Here is a 21383-nt window from a genome sequence, read left to right on the forward strand (position 1 = left end):
AAGGAAAGAAGAGGAAGATGGGAAGAAACAGAGAAGCACAGAGGAATGCATGTGAATGTGAACGTGAATGCATGTGAAGAATCATTAGTCAAAGGGCCAGAGAAGAAATGCATCTTCCTATCATTTCTCATTCAGAGATGGTGAAAGCCTACAGGAAATAAAAGATATTTTACCAATATTGCTTCAAAGTAAGTATCAGCTGTAAAATGAAATCACTTTGATAATACCACAAGCCACGCAGGCATTTAATGCGCCTGACAAGAGGAGAGCACACCCAGCCCTCTTTGAATACTCTCTGTGAAAGGAGTGGGTGGCAGGGTACAGATCAGTTCAACAGATAAAGCAACAACCTTCTCAAATGTTTACCAAGCAACCAGCAAAAGAATGAGAGCGTTGCCACCCAGCAGAGAGGCCCAGGCTGTGTCAACCTAATGGGACAGTACCGTACTTAGCACACGGCTACCTGAGCAGTTAAATCTGGTGTAAAGGAGGATAGAGCTGGGGCAGTCCTGCAAAGGCAACATTAACACATACATAATGCTGCCCATACAAAAGCGTTGTTGTCCTTCACGTGCACCTCTAATGGCTTATGTCTGTCGTGGCACAAGGAATATTCAGAAAGCATACGAAGATTTTAACTTCAAAAGCAGCAGTTTACAGTAACTCACTGGAGGATCCCCTGAAAATGAAGGTTTGTTGTTCAGCAGCTGTGTGACATGTAATCTCTTATCACATATAAGTAAGTAAGGAAATGCCAATAAATATATAGTTAAGAAAACAAAAGATTGTATTTAATTTTTAAAAACCTTTTGGGGGAATCTGAGTACTATTTTTCTACCTTGTTTTTGTCAGGTGTATTAGCGGGAGGGGTTTTATATTATTAGAAGGAAATAAATAAATAAATAAATAMATAARAAGCTTTGGCTAACAGTTTTTCTTCATTTTTCATTAAAATGACCCAGTTAAGAGTGTGATGCCTGGGTCATTCATAAATATCTCATTAAATCCACCTTCCTATGCAACTGCTCTGAATTCCTCCGGGTTTTCTTTCCCATGTGCTCTTGGGCACGTCTTCCATACTAGTTCTCACTTCCTGGATCCCTACAAGGAAGTCCTCAACCGCTGCCCAGATCCCTCAGCTGCTGCCCAGATCCCTTCCTTTGCAGGTAGCGTCAGGGCACTTTTCAAAGGCAAGTATGTTTCATTAACTATTTTGTGCATGAAGAAATGGTAACAGATTAAGTGATTTCTCCACCCTTGCAGATACAGAAAGCGGGATTTTTGTGACATCTGAAYTTCTCCTGTATTTTAGGAAAATCACATGGCTAACAAGGTGTCTTAATGTCACATAAACCGAGCGATTCACAGGTGAGCAAGGCCAGTGCCATCAGTTATCCAAAGAGGAACTGGCATTTGTAGGTAGCTTGATGCTCTTTCCCATATAGAATTTCACGATTTCATATTATTTTCAGTGATACAATCACATGATTAAGGGTGGCACACCCTTAATCACAACACCTACTTTATTTCATTGATCAGTTTTGCCTTTTTTCACTCACCAAAGGGAAGCAGGACTGCTGAGAGGCACTGCAGACTGCTACAGTATTTCTGAGTCAGTCTCTGCAGGCAGGAATCACTCACCTGGCTCTACCCATTTGAAAGGCAGACAGGTTCCTAGGGCAGCCGTCCCGAGCTGTCCTGCGCAGTGACAAGCCCAGCCACAAAACACGCTGTCCTGATAATTACGTTCAAAAATGCAGCTGCCTGAAATTCTCATTCAGGCCACACGGAAGGCAGTGTTGCTCTGCCCATAGAGCTAACCCAGCTCGCATAAGACCATGTTTGGTGAACAGCCTGTCTGCCTCCATGCTTTGCCAGCGCTGTACATGCCAGCCCTGGAGCTGCATAGCTCACAGGGACACACAGCTCAAACAYATAGAGCATTACCGAGACAGATTTGGGCATGAAGTCCTCCATAAAATAAGTGTTTTCTGCTTGTTAGATCAGACACTGATAGATACCCACCCTGGGTCCAATTCACCCAGAAGATTGCTCTGTGAGTTCTTCTATTTGATTTACATCTAGCCACATATAATTCCTTATTTATTTATTAATTCCTTATCCGCTTGGATGCAGTCCCGTGCCACGTACTCTAGGTGACCCTGCGTGAGCAGGGGGTTGGACTAGATGACCTCTGAGGTCYCTTCCAACCTTAAGCACTCTATGATTCTATGATTTAAGTACTGAAAAGATCAAAGGCTGTCTGAAAATCCAAAATGCAATTCTAYTCATAAAAAGAAAGAAGGCTAATAAAAGCAATGTACTTCACATACACTGCATCTATTTCCAAATATTGACACACCACAAACGTTTGTTAAAAATATAAATACCAAAACACTGTGCCCCCCTCACCCCCAAAAAAAAGCTTGAGGAGAAACTTGTAAGATATAAATATCTAAGAGTGAATTATTTTTCATATAGATCAAGAAGAGAAAATCTGCCACTGTAAATCTAAGAAATTAGCAGGATATTAAAAACAAAACAAAATCCACTCTCAGAAGTTCTAATCATTGCAGAAAGGGGGGAAAAAAGGCATTTTTGTTGTGCACAACCATCAAGGAATTTGAGGGTTGTTTCTAAGACCTCAACAGGAGACTTTAATATACCTAGCTCAAAATGAAGTGTTAGAAAAAGTGGTTAGAAAACAAATCAACCAAATGGACAGTAAGAAATCACTGGGAAAAAAAATGGGATGCACTCAAGAATTTTGAGGCAATTGAAGGGTAAATTCCTGACCTCATAACTGTGGCAAGCAACTTTTTAGCAACCTTGTTACCTAAAGATTTTAAAGTGGCAAATGCTCCAGAGAAAATCCAGAAACCTATAAACTGACATGTCTCTTGTCCATACAATTCTGCAAAATAGCAGAAACTAGAAAAATGTAGATGTAGTGGACACCTGGGCACCTATGAGAGTTAAGGACACTGCCAAAAAAGACTTTGTAAAGGGAGGTTGCAGCTCATCTACCTAGTTAAGTTCTCCACAAGAGGTAGGCAGATACAGAAAATCTGGTTAATACCAGATACCCAAAGTGCTAACAGACACTATCACCTATAACCAAAGGCTCTTAGAAGAGCTAAGAGACTATGGGATTAAGAGTCAAGGTTGGGAGAAAATGCCATTTTCACAGTGGAGGAAAACAGCAGTAGAGTTATTCAGGGCTCTAAGTAAAGTACATTCAACACACTTGATAAAAAAAAAAAAAGGAAAGGAATGAACTGCAGATGACAGTCTGCTGATGATTCATAAGTTACCAGAGTAATAAAGATGAGGGCTTACTACAAAGAATCACAAAGGGATCTTCTGAAACTCAGTGACTAAAGATTAAAGCRTCAGATGAAATTCAGCAGTCACACACACAGCAGCACACAGGGCACTAGACAATGTCCCCGTTCTGTTTTCAGTACCCTCACAGGCTTTCAGCTGACCACTGCCGCGCAGGAACAGGACCTTGAGACTACTACAGATATTTCTATGAAAATGGCAGTTCTGTGCTCAGTAAAAGTCAAAAGCAACTCAACATTAGCAATAATTATGAAAGGAAAAAAGATCACATGAGAAAAATCAATGTAATATTTTTCCATATCCATGGTGACTTCATTTTATACTGTGCAGTTTCGCTCTCCCTCTCTCCACAGAGCTCAGATCTTTCCTGAGRTAAAGTTGGAGGAAAGGCGAAAACACACTGGGGAAGCATCACTGCACATGTGCCCTACTGTACTGCCCCACAGATAACTACTTACGACACCACTGGAGACAGATGTTGCGGCAAACAGGCCTTTGGTTGAGATGGATCTGTAGTCTGACCCAAATTTGCTGTTGGGAGGATTGCAGAGTACACTGGAGAACACCAAACTCACTGCCCGCCTAACACATCACCATAGGTGCCCTCAATTCACAAACATTTCATCAACTCAGTCTGGGTTCTAAGAGGCCAGCTGGGATCTTTCCTTCCTTTTAATTCTCAAATTCAATTAAAACTCCTACTGGTGCCACTTGTCACTGGAATTACAGGTTCTGCTGCGTTTGCAAGGACAGGGGGGAATGATAAAGAAACTAAATTCACTGATGAAAAAACTTTTAGAATCTGTTCTACTTCTTTGATTAAGTATTGCCTCTAAAGCCCTCAGGAAGAGAGAATGACTGAACGTGTCCTGTCACTTAAATTAATCTATGGATACACAGAGAAAAAGCTGTGAATACACTGGGTGAAAAGGTGCTAGCTGGAATATATTAGCCACATAATGATGCAAATGATACCGAGCTTCAAAAGCAGTAATTTATTTAGTGTTACAGAATTCATATTGTTTCTGTATACAGTCATATAAAATTCCACATTAGCTGTGAAAGAAACAGCAAGTATGAGAACATACACTTTGCAAGAAATCTAATTATCTCTCCTTTAAATAGATTATTCTGAGAAAGTTTACATTATTTTTCTACCATATGACAAAAATGCTTTGCAGAAAGCCACGCTGTGCAAGAAAGCAACGGTTGCTCATCTGCTTCGTTTGCAGACACAGTATGTCTGCTGTGAGTTGTCAAAACTTATTTTTTGGCTTATACATTGAGCAATGTTGAAGTTCTGGCATTTTTGCCAGGCTCTTGGGCAACTTTTGGGCATCCTTCTCATTAATGAGGATCAATGTTAACAATTTCGTGGTGAGTTATAGCTCTGATTCCTGTACAGCCTTTCTCTAATTAGCCAAGCTAAATAACATCTGTATTGTTCTTTGAGTTATTTTTCTTTTTATTTTTTACTCTTTTTCTTTTAAGCTGCATCTAATTAAACATGCATTATTTTTAGCCACAACAGAATAATCACCTTGTATTCTTTTATATCCGTTTTCATTAATTACGTGGTATAATTCCACATTCTTCAAAGACAGATATTATGGCTTTTCAATCTTTGGAAGAAAAGAAGGAAAATAAAAGATAAGTCTGCAGAGATGATTGGAAAACAACCATCAACTATTTACTATGTCTCAGGGAAACTAATAGTTCACCTTTTTTTTTATATTTTGGGCATTCAAACATATATAGGACACAAGTACCTCTTCTCGTTTAAACAAATTTGTTCCAAGTTGCTGCTAGCCTTATGGTTGAGCTTCATAAGGTACTTGGGACCTTATACTCTAAAAACTCTCGAAACTTTCTGAGAAAATCTTTCCTAAATGTACTCGGTTCTGAGCCACGGGAAAATTCTTAATTTTTCACCTTTTCGTGGAAAAGCTGTGAACTTGTGTATATAATTGGAAAGAAAGAAAACAAAAACCTTTCTGTATATTGAATGCAAGTCTAATCTGAAACAAATTAAACTGGCCCTGAGGCTGAACTTGAATTCAACTTAATACATGCTTTCCCCATCAGCACACCTAATATATGACTGACATAAATAATTTGCTAACTTCAGTTTATGGCAAAATGCAAAACCACCTCTAAGTCCCATTTCATAATTTATAAAAACTACTCATTTGATGCATTCAAAAAAACTGAGAACTTACACACTACTACTGCTGTTACTTGTTTTGGTAATTATAATTTGGCTTTGACAGTAACTACATTTGCTAACAAGAAACGCTAAAATTAAGTTAGATATAGAATGATATCCTTTCTTTAATATTCTTTTTTTCCTCCAACAAAAACGTTAAGTAGCTATAGATTCATTTCATTCAATGGGCCACCTTCACACAGAACAAACATTGAGACAACTACTACTCAATATTCATAGTTTGGAAATTGCCACTCTTATCCCAAGCCTAATTAGTTCTCCTTAATTTAAATTAATCCTTGGTTCTCCTTGTGCCCCAGGGCAACATCCAACTCTGTAAAATAACAAACAAAAAAACAACAAACAACATGAAGCAAAGAGCTTTTTGCCTTTATTGGCCCAAGCTCTCCTATCAGAGTTAACTGAAGAGGTTATTCAAATCAGTGAATATCTCTTATATCTACAAATTGACATACAGAGGTGCTGACATACATGGGATTTGTCTGCAAAAGGTAAAGTCATTACTTCATAATGTCATTTTCAGTATCTCTTACATGTGGTCAGAGAAGATTCGCAGGCATATACAGAAATACTGCTAATAATCTGAAGTGACATGGGATACTATACTTATGGCCTAAGAATCAGCAAGTGGTGCTGCTCAACCCGTGCTAGCAAGCACCTCTTTCTCTCAATTAGTCCTAAAGGGAGAGCTCTGGTCCTCTGGGCCCTTTTCTTCCCCTATCCAACCAACCTGGCTCTTTATTTGTCTCTGCCTTTTGTGCTGCTTAGTCTGACAGGTCAGAGAGGCTTGACCAAGATCTCCCTGTTCTCTGAGGAGGAAGGTACAGAAATGGAGTCTTCGCAGAGATTTAGATTTAGCGTTACAAAAATGACTACTATTTCCTTCTCCTGGAGGGCACCTCTTGTGATTTCTCAGTTGTTTCTGGAGAGAAGCTGAAGCCACTTCCTAGCATAAGCACCTTTACCCGCTCTTTGGCACTGCCTCCTGGATTCCCTCCTACTTCAGCAGCAAGGCCGAAGTGGCTGCAGCAATGTAACAGCAGCTCCAAGGCTTGTTGTAGACTCTGAAGTCTAATCAGAACTGTCCTCTTTTCTATGGATTTGAGCATCCTTTTTTTAACTGTGCTCAGTGCCCATTCTCCCTACCCAGTGTGCAAAGACAGCTAGCATTCTTGTTCAACAGCCCAGAGTGGCACACATGGTCAAAAATTCAGAATCCTTGCAGAAAGGATCACTCCCACTTCCTGCTGTTTTGAAATAAAAGGCAAAATATCTTTGAAAGCAGAAGTGAGAAGCCAGGATTGCCCATCCTCTCTACATGTGCAAACGGAGAGCCAAGGGTAACCTATCAGATCACTACACAAAAAGCCAAATCATCTCTAAACATGTTTTAAAAGAAAATATCCCTAGTGCGTGTTATGACAGGCCTTGTTCTATGAAATCATATTAGATAACTTGTAAGAATATATATTGAACTAGGCCTCTTCCAGGGCTGAAGCAATCAGATGTGAAATTTCTCAGTCAGTAATAGGATTGTGCTGGATAAATAGGTTGGCAGAGGGTAGCTCTGGATTTGCATGAAAGCAGAACATGGTGTACCACGGAATGTGGACATCTTTAGCACATGGAGGAAGACGGACAAAGGAGTTTCTTACTGTCTTCATGGCTAGGTATTTCAATCCCATTTAATTCCTACTTTATATGACCATGTTCTTACTTTGGTTCATCTCTACGTCTCTTTTGAACTACAGCTGGCATTGTAGAGARCAGCAGTGCTTTGAAAACAGACTAGAATGTGATCCTACCTCTCCTATCAACTTCATTTTGGGAGGAAGAAGTGAGATATAATTTTGATATCTAGAGAGTCCTGGCATACCTAAGATCAGAAGATGACACAACAGCAAAATAATAAACTTCCTAGTGCCTCTTGTGCAGCACTACCTTATTTATAGTTGATTCACTTCCCAACCTGAAATTCAGCAAAATACCACATTCAGTAAATTCACGTGTCTTGCTGGACTGCATATTTATGCACTTCTGAGCACTCTTAAAAGCTCCACAAAACAAAGCAGAGTTTAGAAAAGAATAAAAAGCTTTAGTAACTACTCTAACTGCAACTTTCAGCTGTGTCAGGAATAACCCTCCCCTTCATGAGCAAAGGATCCAGTAACAGCAAGTACAGATGCTCTGTTGAAACCCTTCTCACAGATGTGTTTCTCTCATCTCAAAACTACATTTTGTTGAGCACCTGCATGCCATGGAGCTTCAGCAGTGCAACAGGCTGTCTACCAGATGTGTACATGTGATGGCAAAGGCGCGTGCATACAGCATGCAGAATAACACACCATCGGGGTGAAGCTGAGCCCCAGCAGTGCGTTCTGTTAAATCATCCATCCCCGGAGCTGCCGCACCCAGTCCTGCTTGGGGAGACACCCTCAGCGTGTTCTTAGGTATCTGTCACCACATAACGAGGGCGGGCCTGGAAGGAACTGCCTCACCATGAGGATAACCCATAAACTTCCACTTGAATTTGCGAGATGAGACAGTCACCTTATACAGTCACCATGGGAGGTTTTACAAATAATAGCAATTTTGCCCTAAGTAATGTATCACCCATGACACATAAAGGATGCTACAACTCACCTAACTTCATCTAACAGTTCCTTACCTTGGAGCAATGCCAGGTTTTCTACAATGGCCATAGTGCAGTTCTCTGTGAACTTCTCACCCATAATTATTGGATAATTTTAGAAAAATTGTTTTTTAACCTTGAAAAAAATCCCGCATATTAGACTGATTATCAGTATCCCATATTTAATATCTTTTCCTTCTTGCAAGAGGGGAAAAAAGGCCCAGGACGACTGCAGTTACAGGACTGATGCCCTGCAGAACTCACCAAGCCACAACCTTATAGCCAAGAGAAACCCGTATCAATGGAGCAACAGATATCTGCATCTCTGGGGTTTGTGCCACCTATTTTTGCTAATTATCTTTGGTACAACATTTCAAAAGGTGTATTCTTGCTGAATTTTGACTATATGTATCACATTTAACTTCTGGTGCACCACTGGTTTCGGTATTTTACAAGAGACATGGAAAACTGACTTCTTTCTACKAGTGTAGAATATACTAGTGTTGTATGGGGGCCGTACAAATACTATTCTGTTGCTTTACGACACTTATATGACAGCTGTGCAACATTTCTGCATCAGAAAAGAACCATATTTATGCACAGTCCCTAATCCAGCCTTACCCATTTAAATTTTCTTGTTATTTTCTCCACTTTCAATCTAGAATATAACAAAATTAACAAAAGGGCTTTGCCTGAGAGCTAGACATCAGTTGAGTAAGATGGTTCACAAGACAAATTAGTGAAGCCCCAAGCATAAAACAGCCCCAGAGCCTTCCTTCCATATATACAACACACACAGATACTTGCTCTCTAAATTCTAGAAAACTTCACCCTGACAGCAGGKGTTTCGATGCTGCAGTCAGACTGTATTTATAAGCCTCATAGAGGTTCCTAAACTAGCTTTAAACTAGTTGTCTCATATGCCAGCAGTGGAGATAGCACTGCAAAACACATCCACGAAGCTGGAAAAACACTGGCGGGTTAGGGTGGTGACGCACTGGTAGAGGATTAAACAGGATATGGAGACAGCAACCAGCCTCGGTGCCGGCTCCAGCCCTGCCTCAGTGAGCGCTCCCCCTGGCTGGGGCGCTTGCCGGCAAGGAGTGTTCCTGCTAAACCAACCCTGTTTAGAGCCCAGCACATTTACACAGAATCACAGAGTGGTTGAGGTTGGAAGGGACCTGTAGAGATGATCTAGTTCAAACTTCCTGCTCCACAGGGACACCTASAGTGTGTGGCACAGGGTGGCGTCCAGGCGGGTTTTGAAGACCTCCAGAGAAGGAGACTCCACAGCCTCCCTGGGCAGCCTGTGCCAGGGCTCTGTCACCTTCACAGTGAAGTTCTTCCTCACCTGGAGATGGTACTGCCTGTGTTTCAACTTATRCCCATTTCCCCTTGTCCTGTCCCTGGCCACCACTAAGAAGAGCTTGGTTCCTTCCTCCCTACATTCTCCCTTCATGAACTTACACRTGTTAATCAGATCCCCTCTCAGCCTTCTCTTCTCCAGAGAAAACAGGCCTAGTTCACTCAGTCTCTCCTCATACAAGAGATGTTCCTGTCCCTTAATCATCTTTGTTACCTTCCGCTGGACCCTCTCTAGAGGCTCCATGTCTCTCTTATACTGGGGAGCCCAGAACTGCACACAGTACTCCAGGAGCAGCCTCAGCAGAGCTGAGGAGAGGGCCAGGTTTCCCTCCCTGGACCTGCTGGCAACACTCCTCCTGATGCAGGCCAGGAGCCCATTGGCCTTCTTGGCCACAAGGGCACACTGCTGACTCATGGTTAACTTAGTGTCAACCAGGACTCCCAGGTTCCTCTCCATGGAGCTGCTCTCCAGCAGGTTAACCTCGAATCTGTACTGATGCCTGGGGTTATTCCTCCCTAGGTGCAGGACCCTGCACTTGTCCTTGTGGAACTTCATGAGTTTCCTTTCTGCCCAACTCTCCAGTCTGTCCAGGTCTCTCTGAATGGYAGCACAGACGTAGCTCAGATTCACATCCTGTTCAACCACCAGTGATGGCAGCAGCGCAAGAGACAGTAACAACCTCTATTTCGGAAACAAAAAAAGATGGTGCCCGAGTTACCATTCCACTTAATCCATTAYTAATCATGCCTCAAGAACTTCTGACTGTGATGCCATAGTTTCACCACTCCCACTATCAGTCATAGTGCTCCAACTCAGTCATCCCTTACTCCCTCATGTGATTGCAATTGCCTTCTTCAAATGTGCCAGTAAACAAGTTTACTAGAGGGATGCTGAGAGGAACAGACCATCTTGAGTGATTGTTTTAAGCTATTGGCATGATAGCAGAAAAGGAAAATGACAAATGGTCATCACAGGGACATGCAGGTGATGTGTATCCCTTAATGGACTGACAACACATCAGCAGCTTAATTCCTTCTTTGACTTGCATCTAAGCAACAGTACAAATGTGAATTCCAAAAGGATGTGATGCTTGCTGAAACAACTGCTCTAGTCCAAGACAAATGCAGGTTAACCACATCATCAACTGCAGGAACAACACATTTCATATAGAACAACAACAGATAGGGCAACAAGGGCTCTGCAAACAAAGCTGGACTGCAGCTTCATTAGTGGGAGGCAGCTCCCATAGGTATCATTTGAAGGTTGATATCAATGCTGTTGTTCACAGAAAACCAACAGCACACATCAACTAAAGGTGGAAACAGACAACCCTAAGGAGAAACTTCTGCTACTTTTGTTCAGTTTCTTGGCAGTGACAATAGTTCCTTACTCCTGGATATCTTTCTGCCTTCACTGGGTTGTGCTGGTTAAATTCTGTACCTCATTCAGCAGAGCAGTTCCCTCTCTCAGAATAGTCCTGCAGCCAAGACAGTAACGCAGGGCCTGTCAAACGGAGTCATAGTGCAGATTTTGAGGCAGATTTCAGAGACACTACACAAGTCGCTGGACAAGGCACTGTGGTCTAATTGAGAGAGATCAGGCCAAGAGGTTGGACCAGTAAAGTACAACTCAACCACCGTCTCACTCAGTTAACGTGTTACAGCTGTGTTGTTAATAGGCAAAACGGATTCAACTGATGATGAAACTCTTGGGCAACTCCTGATCAGGTCACCTAGACTTCTTGACATTCATCTCTCATTTTCTTGGGAAGATGTTTCAGTAAAAGCAATTATGCTGCTCTGCATAGTTGAATCAGCTAACAARGCTAAATTGCTGAATTGCTTCAATTGAGATTCCTCAAAATCCAATTCACTTCCCCTACTACTAAGCCAGTACATCTTCAAGAGAGGGGAGGTGTCTTTGGTACAAGTAAAGACAAGTAAATTTTAAACTTAACAAAAAAGAGGTCTGCAAGTGCATTAACAGTATGTATGACAACAATATGTATGAAGCACACCAGCCTCCTGACACTGCTTCCAAGAAAGACAAAGCAGTGGGTGTTTTAAGRCTACCATAGGCAGAAGATTAGGCAAACAGAATTAGCAAGTGGGGCAATTAGCAAATGATCTGTCCATTCACTACTRATAAGACTTTCATCATTTACTAAAAGTGGAAAGTAAGAGAGAAGCAAAAGGAAACATTTTTACGGGGGTCGGGGAGCTTGGAATGGCAAGTGCAGAAGGTTTCTGATTATGCTACCTTCAGGATGAGCACAGACTTCATGGCCCCTTTGGCATGTGGAACAGCCCTAATCCATACACTGAGTTATAGACCAAACTTCCCAAACTTGCTACCAAGTGGACTGCTACCACCACCTAAAGCACTAGCAAGAGAGGTTCTGCTGGTGATGATGGCCACAGTTCCTGGCTCTCCGTTGAGCCCAATAGAAGGAGGTCTGTTTCCAGCTTTCTCTCTTAGCTAGATTACGCACAGATTCGGGGATTCCTGACCCCAGATCTCAGACCCTCAAGCTAATAGTAGGGGGTTTTATGCTAGATTTATGCTAGAAATCAATGTATTTGTTTGTCCCACAACAAATGCAGTATGAAGTGACCACTATGAAAGATCTGCCACCAGCCCACCCGCCACCTCTCTGCAAAATGACRTACAGGTTCCGTCCATCAACCAGGTGCTTCAGGCCCCTAAAGCACAAAGATAACCTCTTCAGAACAGTGACCAAGCTGTGCAACTTCGGGTCAAGCATCTCAAGGAGGATGTCAACCAACCAAAGAAAGACCAGAGATAAAGAGGTCTAAGAGAAGCACACAGAACTCTCAAAGGAAAGCTGAACTAGCTATGATTTCCCAACCAGAAAAGGAAAGGTCAGGGGATTTATCCAGAATGTCAAAGGCCTGGATAGGTCAAGGAAGGAAGAGAACACAGATACCAGCAATCTCACTTCAGCAGAAGGGTAAGATCATCTAATCACAAATTAGATGATCTCTGGAGGGCCTGTACAATTCTACTCACCCCGATCCTTTAGCTAGTGAGATGCAAAAAAGCTGCTAATGTAYGGTATATGAAGTTTGCCTAGTCTTCCCAGGAAAGTCCCTACTCACTCCACAAACTTCTCAACCCACCCATATCCTACATATCCACAAAGCTACTGGCTCTCCAGAGCTATACAATTTTCTCAGTAAGAGAAGCACAGGGTGAAAGCTCCAGCTGCTGGACCTGGAGCCAGGAAGTGAGAAACAATTGCAAACATGAGGCAGAGCCCACAGCCAGAACCAGCAGCCATCACACCACGCAAAAATAGCCACAGTTCCTCACCTCTTGCTGGCCCATGAAGCATCAATTTCTTGGACAAAACGTTGCTAAAAATGCCCCCAAAACCACGATGATTTTAGAACCCACAGCTATGAGGTTTATGGACCCACACAATCAGTGATGAGGGTGCTCCCAAAAAGGAACAGTTTTTCGRTACCTTGGATTCATCTTTCCCATTTGCAACAGCTCAATTTTCTTCCATCCACACCACGTGGTGTTCTGATTTTTAATATTAGCAAGCACCGTTTTATCTCAGGACATCCTAAAASTCTCCTGGGTTTAAATAGCAACACTAAAGTTGGAGAGGAACAAGCACTGGCATTGGTGATTAACATTTCATGCAAAGGGCTAGTGGCACCCTCATATTTAAGACACAAACCTGTTTTTTGGGTGATTATTTTTGGACTCAATCTATATTTAAAATTATAGACCATCTTGGAGAACTATTCTCTGAAATTTGTATATTTTACACTTCAAAATATGCCGTACTCGAGCTTGAAAAAGACTTCTGTAGAGATATGCATAGCATTTGATATTATAATAGACATTTAGAAAACTTTAAATATAGACTGAGTCCAAAAAAAAAAAATTGATAGAGTCCAAAAAAGACCAGGGGACCCTATCTCAAGGGCACTGATGGATGTTGACAGTGACCCATTTCACTGCTAAAAAATTACTTTGACCTTCTGCTAAAGTAACCATCTTCCTTYGCCTATTGAAAAAAAAATAAAACTAGTGCACTGACTAAAAGCCAGTTTCATCATCAGGGTGGAGCTGTAGTACTCAAGCAACTATAAAGGTAGCTCCAACCTTGCGACTCTGACTTCTGCTGGATACATTTAAAAGCTCTGAATTTCGTGAGTGAGGTAAGCCTATTTATTCATTTATTTATTTATTTTCCCAAATTTTGTGAGGTAAGCCTATTTTTTTTTTTTTTAATTTTCCTGTGGGAGTGGAGCTAGTTTTACAGAGAAAACCTTTGTCCTCTATGTTAAATATTTCTCATTTCACATTGTCGGCAATGCAATGAACTGGGCATCAGAGTTACTTCCAGAATGTTTTGATGTATAGAACTGTTACTGGCTGCTTTGCTTTCAGTTACTCCTCAAGACAGCACCAGAAGAACATGGAACATTTACTCAATGACAACCTTTTGAAGTTTTTCACCCAATATGCTTTGATGGAGGGTAGCACCAATGCACTGTCCATTGGTGGACTGAAAAATTTGCTTCAGAATCAATTTGCACAGTACTTGAAGGTAAGCCTCATTCTTTTCACTGTCTTCGTTGTACTTCTTAAGAAATCGTTAGGATAAAGGAGACAAAGGCAATGCTGTTGCAATGAAGATCAGGTTGCCCCACCTGATTTCACCAACTCCATTAATAATCTTTAAATAAGGGCAGGTTTATGAAACTTCACTCATATTAATGAAGAGTAGCTCCAAAYAGATATCCAGTCAGAGATTTTATAGCAAAGCCCTATGCAATACAAATACATACACAGATGCTTTTTAATATCAGCTAATTTTCACCTAGAATATCGTATCTGAGTCAGATAGAAGATTTTTATGCTGCAATSTAAATAACGTGTCTTGTAGGGCAAGTTGAAAAGTACTGTATGCATCTGGATTAGATTCGGAGATCTTTAAAACCCGCTTGGATGCAGCCCTGTGCCACGTGCTCTAGGTGACCCTGTGTGAGCAGGGGGGTTGGACTCGATGACCTCTGAGGTCCCTTCCAACCTTCGGCATTCTATGATTCTATGATTCCTACCCTCACAAAATAAAAGATTGGCCATTGGAGAAAGATTATAATAAAGAAAAGAGACATCACCAAACATTTCAGCTAAAGAGAAATACACATTTCAAAGCATTAGAAAAATATCCTTTGCTAGACAAATCCTTAAATACTGTATTTGGGACAGCTGACRAAAGCAATTTTTACAAATGGTCTGAAAGAAACAGTAATCCAGTTTAGCCATTTCACTAAGATAAAATGGTAAATTAAAATAATTATAATGAAACAAACTAGATTTTTCTCCTTTTCAATAACATATCTTTCAGAAAGAAGTTAACTCCCGAGCTAATAGAAAATAAGATAAAAAATTCACAAAGATACTGCTTTGCATATAGGTTGTAGACAGTTCAGCCTAGGACAAAAATTAATTTAGATTTGGTGRAAAGTCAATGTTCAGAAAAAAGAAATGCTCCTCTTATTCATCTGGGCATTAGACATCATCTTCTTTCTGCTCTGTTTGCAGAAATATATATTGCATCGYAATAGATCAACATAAAGTAGGACAGGCAAAACATACAGAAACATAAAAGCATCAAWAGAAGTAAAGCAGTTTAAAGATTTAAACTCAAAATTACCTTTATATTATTTTGTGCACAAGCTTTCTCAGGGACATAATCAGAATAGTCAGAATATTACATGTGCTCTTCCCAGTCACAATGAATAAAGAGAGTTAATAATCTGTAGTAGATTTTAATACATCAGCAAAGAATTTTGAAGGACAAGCACAATATTCCTAACAGAGAGAAAACAGAGAAGAGATTCTCAAGTCCTGATCTTAAGCCTTCTGGAAGTAGTAACATATTTTCAAATWGTCTATTTGGGCCCTGCAATAGTTTTTAATAAAGCAATGGGTGGCATGGCATATTAATTTTTAAAGCATGCTGTAGCTATTCTACCTGCTCCGTTTCCTTATTTTTGAAATGTATCTTAAATCCAATTTAGCTACATGAGAGTGAAGTAACCTCCRCGAGTAATACCTGTGGTGTGCCTGTGGCAGGTGCTCTGGCTTTTTCCACTGGTGGGTGTGAACCTCTAGATAATATAACAGGTTTTTGGAGTGCTCAGGTTATATGCACACATTGAAATATCAAGTGAGAAGCAGACAACAGCTCCTGCTTCTCARGTGGCTACTATACCTTTGTTAACAGCTTTGGCAGGTGATGGCAGGCACTGCACTTCAGGTTTAGCCAGTAAAACTGCTGAACACAGCACTACCAGTAACATTGTCTCATAACACCGCATTTTACTGAATGTATCATTTCTGGGCGATATTCCTTTTAGAAAACCAGTTGTGGCAACTCATATATTTAGTTCTTCTCTTTTTTTTTTTTTTCTTTTCCTATAAAAACTCCAGGATACGTTCTCACTTGATAACTTAATTAAAACAATGGACAAAAATAATGACGGAAGTGTCAGCTTTGATGAGTTTGTCCTGCTTATAAAAAAGATAACTGGTACAAGTCAGTAATGCATCTGCAAGAACCAGACGTATCACTGCTTTGAAAGGAGAAAAGCCTGGAGTTCAGACACAGCACATGCGCACCTAAACCCGCAGATGCCCTTGTTGTGATAATAAAAAAGAAAGAATAAAGATGTATTTGCCATGAGATGGAATAGTCTGGCATTGTTTTCCTTGCCTTTTGGCTATCCAGTACTTTCCAATTAAGCTGCTTCCCAATTAGTGAAGAATTATGCGTTTTTATTTCACACTATAAAATTGTTACTGGAGTGAGTTATTATCTTGACCTCTAGAGCAATTCACAGGAATAAAAATATGCAAGGGAAGAAGACACATCATTCAGCTGTCCCCTAGTGAACACGATCTAATCCTCTGCGCAGTTCCCTTTCTTCATTCACATCAGGAGATATTTCCATATGGTAATTAGTTCGGTTTTTTAAAACACTTGTAGTATTACTATGCTGTTATTGACAACATACTTTATTAAGTATGATGATTGTGATWTTCTTCGTTGGATTCAAGTTGCATTCACCTAACTACACCTTTCCCTTTAAAAGCAGCAGGTTTTTTTTTACAGTTCTTGTAATTGTTAGTATACAGGTATGCCTAAGAACTAAGCTGCTTCAAATTAAATCATTCACTGCATTTCGCATTTAATCTTTTCATTTCATAATTCCAAAAGACATATTTATTTCAATATAATTCTACAGATTTTATTTAATTACTTTATCATATTACGTGACTAGGAAGTTAGTAAAAAAAAAAAAGAAAAAACAGAAGAAAATAGACACTGATGAAAAATAATACTGTGTATGAGGAGCTCAATACTGTAGACTGAATTTTAACACTAACATCATTCATTACCCTCATAAATCAGTTAAGATCTGGTTCTCTGAGGACTTGAAGAGTCAAATTAATTGCAAAAGGTATCAAGTGCTTTAGAGACTTCCTATTAGTGCTCCTATCCCCTCTATGAAAGGAGGATTAAAGCACTTCCTATTTCACGTCAGCGCTGCATGGACAGAAACGTCAAAGGTTTTCAAACACGGTATTACAAGTGTTCAAACAGACTGCTGGAGGCATTTCTACACAAATCCTTCCACTCTTCCTTCAGTTTGCTACTTTAAGGGGAAAAAAAAAGAAACACACTATACTTGCTACTTTTTGTAGGTTCTGAAGATGTTTTTACTTGTCATAAATTAACAACACCTTTTGCTTTCAAATCTATGTGTACCACACAGGCGTTTTCTTCTTTAGCTCCTTTCAACACACCTCACTAATACCACAGAACTATGAGCAGTGTTTTTGCGTAAGTGGCACACAGGCTCCTTTTCATCTATTAAACAACAGTAGAAATGTCTGAGTTCAATCAGGTTATACTGACATTCTGAATGGAAAGGGAGGGCATGGGGAAACAAGCATGTTATTGGAGTGTCACCTACTGGCAAAATCTATTTCTGCAMAATTCCAGAGTTAGGAGAAAATGTACTTCGAGAAAATATATGGTGCAGTATCTGAAATTCCATCATCCTACACAAGATGCAATGAGCTGTGAAGAACCATGGTCGCAATCACAATTAGCTTTGTCTTTATAAAAATAAATKTTAGCATTATCATCAGAAATATTCATGTTTGCAAGAACAGGATCAGTTACAGTAAAATGGGCAAAGAGCATAATGAAAAGGTCATTGGAAAGATTTCTAAAAAAATCAAATAGAGGAAGGGAAGAAAAAAGAGGAGAGAGGTGGAACAAGACAAAACACTGCTCTGCCATGCAGTGATGTAGGCTCCCTGGCAGTTTATATAATATACAGAATTCACTTAGAAAACTTCAAATGATCATTCAACATTAAATTCACAGTAAGCATTACTCTCAAGTTGATGTACTACTRTTTTTTTTTCACAGCAAAGTAATAATTACCTATTATTGCTATCCAAAAGGCTACAAAGCAGAGCAGGAGGAACCTTAAGAATATGTAATTTAATATGACCTTCAAATAATCAACTAGATCAAGATCAGGAATTTGGGGGGCTATAATGAGTGCTCATATACCTGTGCTCCCAATATACCATTTTGTCTACTTGAAATCAAACCTATATTTTTTTWAAAAAAAAAGGACTCAAACACCTTAAACTGCTTTTCTATCATTATAAAATATATGCTCTGATGACTTCTAAAAAATACTGTCACATTGACGCTCCTTGCTTTTTATTGAGTACACATTTTTACTTTAAGCCTAAATGAATAACTCCAACCTATCATAAAAATAACAGATTTCAAATCTCTCAGATGCAGCTTATAACCCACATCTTTTACAAATTCAATACTGTATTTCTTCTAAGTTTTCATTATATAGCTATTCATATTTTAAAAAAATACCATTTCCTCCAGCATTTTGTTTGAAACAAAATTTKGACTACGTTTTATATCAATAAGTCATTATGGTTCATCTTCCTTTTATCAGCACATCCAATCTCATCTCTAAAACACTCATAGTCATTCTTATACCGATAAAATTTCTATGAGTCTTCCCCCAAAGAAACAAACCAGGTTATATAGGGGTGCCCTCCTGCATAAAGCGACTTACGGATGATTTAGCAGAGCCCAGCTTGAGTAACACCACTGCAATACTAGCCACTGGAGCAAGAAGCAGGGGAGCCGCCGAGCTAACACAGCTTGTTAGAGGTTGTTAGACATTCACTACCCGTGCGCGTGTAACTGTGCGCTCGTCATCGTGCAGAACAAGTCACAGCAGCTATCTCATCTCACAGCAACTTCTCACAAAGACAGGCAATGTCACGCTGCAGTACAATAACATGTGCCCTTTTAGTTCMGAAGAGTTACCAACAACGTCATTTCTCATCACTCACAGTTCTTGCAGTATTTCTCTCATGCAGCTCTGAATGACGTCATAACCTCAGTTTTGTTTTTAAGGAAAGAARTGAAGTTTCAAGTTTCCACAGAGGCACAGCAGAAGGGTGGAAACAACTCTCAACAATTCAAAAATCAAAAGGCAAACAGTGCAGCAAAGAATAGCGACTTTTCTGTTAAGTACTGTGAAAGGAAATTTATTAATTTTAGTATGCATAGCTCTAAGTAGTTGAATGCTGAGCAAATGAAGAAAGCAGAAGTTGCATACTCTATGGTTGCGCCTGAGTCTCTTTGCTAAACTGCCTATTTGATTTTTCTCTTTCTTATCCTTTTTCTTAAAAATAACAGGAAATGCAACTGCTGCTTCACCTGTGCCTTTCCTTCCTCTCCAGTTTCCAAAGGAGCAGGTCCTAAGTGAGCAGTTAGAGGAGTCTCACACAGAGGCATCACAGGATATAACTTGCTCCAAGATACAAGTTATTGTACTAATGCATACTATCATAATAACAGAAAAGACTGAAAGTAGGACATGCCTCTCTACAACTACCTGAAAGGTCGCTGCAGCAAGGTGGGAATCAAAGTACCCACAGAACAGGACAAAAAGGCCTCATGTTGGGCCAGGGGAGGGTCAGGTTGGATATCAGGAAAAATTTCTACACAGAGAGAGAGAGAGGTGGAACATTGGAACAGGCTGCCCAGGGAAGTGGTGGAGTCCCCATCCCTGGAAGTGTGGAAGAAATGTGTGGATGAGGCACTTAGGGACATGGTTCAGTAGGCAGGGTGGGGATGGGTTTATGGTTGGACTTGGATGATCTTGAAGGTCTTTTCCAACCATAACGGTTCTATGGTTCTATGACTGCAGCAAAGATGCTTCCACGTTCCACTCTTCAAGGGTGGGATTCACTTCCTAAATGCAGAGCTCTRCATCCCAGTTAGCTACTACGAGCAATCCTTAGAGCAAATGGAGAGGAGCCAGSACTTTCACAGGGCGACTCACTCCTTTCTGTGGAAGGCCTCTAAAATACATTAGCTGAGTGTGTCATGAAAGGGCAACTAGCTGAATGGAGTCATAGGAAGTTAAATGAGATGTATCCCACTTTAGGGGCCTGAAAATTAGAAGCCTAATTTACATCACACAGAAGCCCATTACCACCAGCCAGTGGAAGGGAGCTCAAAATTGCATAGACTCTTGTCTGCAGGCATTTTTCCCTTCACCTATTAACACGGGACCAGTATGCCTAATTTCAGCCACCTGTGCTCACAGTCAGATGTAAGGAAGTACTAATTCAAGGACAACTGATTTTGATTAGAATTTAACAGCAGAAGTTCTCTGCAGTTATAAAAGGTCATGGTAAATAATGGGAGGGCAACCATGAGCTCAAATTGCCAATTTGGTGATCCAAGTCAGATCCAARCATCTTTCAAAGAAGTTGATGCTAATTCAGACTCACAGCTAGCAAGCTCTAACAGTAGTTCAAAGGATATAAAAAAAGGAAAAAAAAATCACTTCAACAGAATGTTTCAGTCATTGCATACTCAGAAACTTGAATTACAAGAAAAATAAGGCTAAACATCTTTAATAAATCTAAATGCCACTTTCTATTTAGTGGGTGAAATAAAAGAAATAAACATATGGTATTGACAGAAGTAGTGCTGTTCTCTCCTATGGAGCARGAGTGGAATAATACCCTGTGCACCTAAGTAATATCCTGTGGCACAAAAAAACACTATAGCCAAAGAAGTCCCAGAATCAGCCCTATGTACGAGGCACCCTGCTACCCCAAAATTTGCAATATATTTTCAAAATTTTCCATATTTTACAATATATCGGTATTAACAAGATGATCCTTCCAAGGAAAAAGTGTGTTCTCTAAAATAGTTGAGGAGGGCAAAGAAAAAGACCTCTTCCAATACTAAAACCACAGCATTTGGAATCAAATGCAAGTTTATTTTTGTCCTTCTGAGAACATTTCCAAACCCCACTAAGTTTTAGCCACATGTCTCAAGCTGACTAACACTCTGAAGGTCTCTAACTTACCTTCAAGTTCAGACCAGATTCTGTCCCCTACTTTGCAGAAAAATACATCGAAACAACATTGACACAGGTCTAATGCTTTAAAGTTCTTCCACTTGCACTTTCCAAACTAAGCAGATGAAACTGAAATCATAGAATCATATAATCATAGAGTGCTTAAGGTTGGAAGGGACCTCAGAGGTCATCGAGTCCAACCCCCCTGCACACGCAGGGTCACCTACAGCACGTGGCTCAGGGCTGCATCCAAGCGGGTAAAATGTACTTTTACTTTAAAATCTGGAAAGTGAAAGACAGATATGGAAAGTTATTGGAAAATTCTTA

At 40.2% G+C, this 21383-nt stretch overlaps 1 protein-coding gene across 2 annotated transcripts in view; it reads right to left on the reverse strand.

Annotated features, from left to right (window-relative positions):
- CTPS2 (CTP synthase 2) overlaps positions 1–21383 on the reverse strand; it is a 68692-nt gene that overhangs the window by 28345 nt on the left and 18964 nt on the right. The gene's annotated exons all lie outside the window — the stretch shown is intronic.

The sequence above is a fragment of the Nothoprocta perdicaria genome, unplaced genomic scaffold (assembly GCF_003342845.1).
Source record: "Nothoprocta perdicaria isolate Ctin4 unplaced genomic scaffold, notPer1 scaffold_158, whole genome shotgun sequence".
NCBI classification, from domain to species: Eukaryota; Metazoa; Chordata; class Aves; order Tinamiformes; family Tinamidae; genus Nothoprocta; species Nothoprocta perdicaria.